The sequence below is a fragment of the Arachis duranensis genome, chromosome 9 (genome assembly GCF_000817695.3).
Source record: "Arachis duranensis cultivar V14167 chromosome 9, aradu.V14167.gnm2.J7QH, whole genome shotgun sequence".
Lineage (NCBI taxonomy): Eukaryota > Viridiplantae > Streptophyta > Magnoliopsida > Fabales > Fabaceae > Arachis > Arachis duranensis.
The window spans coordinates 83,315,656-83,321,829 of NC_029780.3; the positions used below are offsets into that span (position 1 = coordinate 83,315,656).

A 6,174-nucleotide genomic window follows, 5' to 3' on the forward strand; every position below is an offset into this window, starting at 1 on the left:
TCTATGATAACCCGTTAGTACTCTCATATACATAAATCATTAGTATTAAGTTGGCCAGACTTATTACTATGAGGTATGCAATGGTAAGCTAACAGCATTAATCAACAGACAGTCATGCATCTCAAAACTCAAACTCTTATCATTAGGACAAGTCCTATTGCATGACAGACACTCAGAGTATGCAGTGAAGCATAATCAGCCCATTCCCAAGGCTCTAATAGGAACGAACTGCTCTGATACCATAATGTAACACCCTAACCTTTAGCACGTCATGATCGTACCAAAAGTAAGGAGTTACTAACCTGTTCTCCTTATTTACTATTTAATATTGAGCCTTTAGGTCGATATAGCGTTTCAGTTTATAAGAAAATAGCAGAAAATTATTTGTAGTAATTCAAATCACACAATTATTAATAATAATAAATGCTATACAAATTAATTCAATATAAAACTCAAATACAATACCTATCCCTCTGGATAAAATAAAACTTAAAGCAACAAGGGCGAGGAAACTCTATAAAAATAACAGGAATCACAAGTAAATCTACTAGTCGTCTGCATCTTCTAACTGAATCATCGAACATGTGTCACTGAAAGGGTGGAAGATTTTGGGGTGAGAACAAACCACACGTTCTCAGTAGGGAATGGGAATTCCGTAAAAGTAATGATTTTAATGCAAATAATTAACTTACTTAGTAAAACTATTTTGTTAACCCTTTGGAAATACTTTTATTTCTACTTTAGATAAATAATTACTTTTCTTTAAATTTCTAAAATCAAAACAAATTTTAAATATAAAACTAGTCAGATTTTCTGTCTCTCAGCCACATAGTTAATCCTCAGTCAAATGTCAACTCGTAATCACTTTAATATACTCACAAACAAATAGTGCAAGCAAGAGATTCAATTCAATGTACAAGCAAGTCACAACAAGACAAACAATACAATCACAAAGTAATAAAACAAGCAAGCGCAATCAAATGCAAATGTGCAAACAACATGATGCATGTCTATCCCTAACGCAGGCCATGAGCTCATGTGTCAGTTGCCTACCCGCTCCCAACATTACCCGGGGACAAGTCCCAGATATGGCTTTCCAGATGCATCAGTGTGCTTATAAGTCATACGGCTAGGCCGCATCAGTGTGACTTTCCAAATCAATAAGCGTATATCTGGAAAACAGTTCTCAATGTGTGGGCGTCCCCACTTTACATTTGGCACTAAGGCCCAAACAATGTCACATCTGCTCTCCTGTGGCAGACGCTTCATTAATTAATGTATTCTTTTAATCTTTGTTCTCTGCTCTCCTGTGGCAGAGATTCATTTTCTTAAAAAAAACCAAACTCAAAACAACACTTAGAACAAAATCTCTCCTTAACACAACGGGTCTGTCAGAACACCGTGCGACCATCTCGACTACAAGGTAGCAGCGAGAACGATCCTCCACCGTTCAGATGGCATGCACCACGGAACTGTTAATCATGCTCTGATCGCACAGTCATAGTTCTCCACCAGACTTTGGTTCCTGTCTCCCTTGAACTCAAGGATACAGGTGTACGACCTTACTTGAACAGATGTATATATACATATAAGCTATGTTTCATTTCCTTTCTTTTTCACTAAATGGCTTCGGCCACTTTCTTTTCCTTTTTTTTTTAAACGATGATGATGATGATGATATTATAATAATAACAACAACAACAACAACAACAACAATAATAATAATAATAATAATTAATTTAGACGGTAACTATCAACATAGTTTCTGATAGATAATTTAAAATAATAGAATAAGTCATAAATAAATTAAATTTTATTTTTAAATTCAAAGCTATTTTAAAAACTCGGGTGTTATATCCTACCCACCTTACAAAAAGTTTTGCCCTCGAAAATTGATATAAGGTGGAAAAGATTCATATCAACTCCATTTTAAAAAATAACGAAGAAAAGAAATAGAGACGTGTGGCATGTTCAGTTTGCAAATGTGAAAGAAACCATATCTGATGAAAGAAGTTTGAAACAAAAAGTCTTACGGCAAACAACCAAGGAAGAGATTCACATTAACACAAATAAGGATTATACGTTGAGACGGAGCTAACCCCTAAACTTAACTTCTAACGTTCCCAAACTCCATAATTTACGTTACTTATTACTTCTATTGCGTCTATGATAACCCGTTAGTACTCTCATATACATAAAGCACTAGTATTAAGTTGGCCAGACTTATTACCATGAGGTATGCAATGGTAAGCTAACAGCATTAATCAACAGACAGTCATGCATCTCAAAACTCAAACACTTATCATTAGGATAAGTCCTATTGCATCACAGACACTCAGAGTATGTAGTGAAGCATAATCAGTCCATTCCCAAGGCTCTAATAGGAACGAACAGCTCTGATACCATAATGTAACACCCTAATCTTTAGCACGTCATGATCATACCAAAAGTAAGGAGTTACTAACATGTTCTCCTTATTTACTATTTAATATTGAGCCTTTAGGTCGATATCGCATTTCAGTTTATAAGAAATTACCAAAAAATTATTTGTAGCAATTCAAATCACACAATTATTAATAATAATAAATGCTATACAAATGAATTCAATATAAAACTCAAATACAATACCTATCCCTCTGGATAAAATAAAACTTAAAGCAACAAGGGCGAGGGAACTCTATAAAAATAACAGGAATCACAAGTAAATCTACTAGTCGTCTGCATCTTCTAACTGAATCTTCGAACCTGTGTCACTGAAAGGGTGGAAGATTTTGGGGTGAGAACAAACCACACGTTCTCAGTAAGGAATGGGAATGCCGTAAAAGTAATGAATTTAATGCAAATAATTAACTTACTTAGTAAAACTATTTTGTTAACCCTTTGGAAATACTTTTATTTATACTTTAGATAAATAATTACTTTTCTTTAAATTTCTAAACTCAAAACAAATTTTAAATATAAAACTAGTCACATTTTCTGTCTCTCAGCCACATAGTTAATCCTCAGTCAAATGTCAACTCGTAATCACTTTAATATACTCACAAACAAATAGTGCAAGCAAGAGATTCGATTCAATGTACAAGCAAGTCACAACAAGACAAACAATACAATCACAAAGTAATAAAACAAGCAAGCGCAATCAAATGCAAATGTGCAAACAACATGATGCATGTCTATCCCTAACGCAGGCCATGAGCTAATGTGTCGGTTGCCTACCCGCTCCCGACATTACCCGGGCACAAGTCCCAGATATGTCTTTCCAGATGCATCAGTGTGCTTATAAGTCGTACGGCTAGGCTGCATCAGTGTGACTTTCCAAATCAATAAGCGTACATCTGTAAAACAGTTCTCAGTGTATGGGCTTCCCCACTTTACATTTAGCACTAAGGCCCAAACAATGTCATATCTGCTCTCCTGTGGCTGACGCTTCATTAATTAATATATTCTTTTAATCTTTGTTCTCTGGTCTCCTGTGGCAGAGATTCCTTTTCTTAAAAAAAACAAATTCAAAACAACACCTAGAACAAAATCTCTCCTTAAAAGATTGGGTCTGTCAGAACACCGTGCGACCATCTCGACTACAAGGTAGCAGCGGGAACGATCCTCCACCATTCAGATGGCATGCACCACGGAACTGTTAATCACGCTCTGATCGCACAGTCATAGTTCATCCACCAGACTTTGGTTCCTGTCTCCTTAGAACTCAAGGATACAGATGTACGACCTTACTTGAACAGATGTATATATACATATAAGCTATGTTTCATTTCCTTTCTTTTTCTCTAAATGGCTTCGGCCACTTTCTTTTCCTTTTTTTTAAAACGATGATGATGATGATATTATAATAACAATAATAATAATAATAATAATAATAATAATTAATTTAGACGGTAACTATCAATATAGTTTCTGATAGATAATTTAAAATAATAGAATAAGTCATAATTAAATTAAATTTTATTTTTAAATTCAAAGCTATTTTAAAAACTCGGGTGTTATATCCTACCCACCTTACAAAAATTTTCGCCCTCGAAAATTGATATAAGATGGAAAAGATTCATATCAACTCCATTTTCAAAAATATCGAAGAAAAGAAATAGAGAAGTGTGGCATGTTCAGTTTGCAAATGTGAAAGAAACCATATCTGATGAAAGAAGTTTGTAACAAAAAGTCTTACGGCAAACAACCAAGGAAGATATTCACATTAGCACGAATAAGGATTATGCTTTGAGACGGAGCAAACCCCTAAACTTAACTTCTAACGTTCCCAAACCCCATAATTTACGTTACTTATTACTTCTATTGCGACTATGATAACCCGTTAGTACTCTCATACACATAAATCACTAGTATTAAGTTGGCCAGACTTATTACCATGAGGTATGCAATGGTAAGCTAACAACATTAATCAACAGACAGTCATGCATCTCAAAACTCAAACTCTTATCATTAGGACAAGTCCTATTGCATGACAGACACTCAGAGTATGCAGTGAAGCATAATCAGTCCATTCCCAAGGCTCTAATAGGAACAAACTGCTCTGATACCATAATGTAACACCCTAACCTTTAGCACGTCATGATCGTACCAAAAGTAAGGAGTTACTAACCTGTTCTCCTTATTTACTATTTAATATTGAGCCTTTAGGTCGATATCGCGTTTCAGTTTATAAGAAATTACCAGAAAATTATTTGTAGTAATTCAAATCACACAATTATTAATAATAATAAATGCTATACAAATGAATTCAATATAAAACTCAAATACAATACCTATCCCTCTGGATAAAATAAAACTTAAAGCAACAAGGGCGAGGGAACTCTATAAAAATAACAGGAATCACAAGTAAATCTACTAGTCGTCTGCATCTTCTAACTGAATCTTCGAACCTGTGTCACTGAAAGGGTGGAAGATTTTGGGGTGAGAACAAACCGCACGTTCTCAGTAGGGAATGGGAATGCCGTAAAAGTAATGAATTTAATGCAAATAATTAACTTACTTAGTAAAACTATTTTGTTAACCCTTTGGAAATACTTTTATTTCTACTTTAGATAAATAATTACTTTTCTTTAAATTTCTAAACTCAAAACAAATTTTAAATATAAAACTAGTCACATTTTCTGTCTCTCAGCCACATAGTTAATCCTCAATCAGATGTCAACTCGTAATCACTTTAATACACTCACAAACAAGTAGTGGAAGCAAGAGATTCAATTCAATGTACAAGCAAGTCACAACAAGACAAACAATACAATCACAAAGTAATAAATCAAGCAAGCGCAATCAAATGCAAATGTGTAAACAACATGATGCATGTCTATCCCTAACGCAGGCCATGAGTTCATGTGTCGGTTGCCTAGCCGCTCCCGACATTACCCGGGCACAAATCCCAGATATGGCTTTCCAGATGCATCAGTGTGCTTATAAGTCGTACGGCTAGGACGCATCAGTGTGACTTTCCAAATCAATAAGCGTACATCTGGAAAATAGTTCTCAGTGTGTGGGCGTCCCCACTTTACATTTGGCACTAAGGCCCAAACAGTGTCACATCTGCTCTCCTGTGGCAGACGCTTCATTAATTAATATATTCTTTTAATCTTTGTTCTCTGCTCTCCTGTGGCAGATATTCCTTTTCTTAAAAAAAACAAACTCAAAAAAACACTTAGAATAAAATCTCTCCTTAAAAGATTTCGTCTATCAGAACACCGTGTGACCATCTCGACTACAAGGTAGCAGCGAGAACGATCCTCCACCGTTCAGATGGCATGCACCACGGAACTATTAATCACGCTCTGATCACAAAGTGATAGTTCATCCACCAGACTTTGGTTCCTGTCTCCTTAGAACTCAAGGATACAGATGTACGACCTTACCTAAACAGACGTATATATACATATAAGCTATGTTTCATTTCCTTTCTTTTTCTCTAAATGGCTTCGGCCACTTTCTTTTCCTTTTTTTTTAAAACGATGATGATGATTATATTATAATAATAATAATAATAATAATAATAATAATAATAATAATAATAATAATAATTAATTTAGACGGTAACTATCAATATAGTTTCTGATAGATAATTTAAAATAATAGAATAAGTCATAATTAAATTAAATTTTATTTTTAAATTCAAAGCTATTTTAAAAACTCGGGTGTTATATCCTACCCACCTTA

General features: G+C 34.5%; 3 pseudogenes; all 3 read right to left on the reverse strand.

The window, feature by feature from the left end:
- Positions 1-1,385: 1,385 nt before the first annotated feature.
- LOC127741889 (uncharacterized) lies at positions 1,386-1,578 on the reverse strand (annotated as a pseudogene).
- Positions 1,579-3,547: 1,969 nt separating this feature from the next.
- LOC127741879 (uncharacterized) lies at positions 3,548-3,741 on the reverse strand (annotated as a pseudogene).
- Positions 3,742-5,691: 1,950 nt separating this feature from the next.
- Positions 5,692-5,885, reverse strand: LOC127741888 (uncharacterized; annotated as a pseudogene).
- Positions 5,886-6,174: the final 289 nt, after the last annotated feature.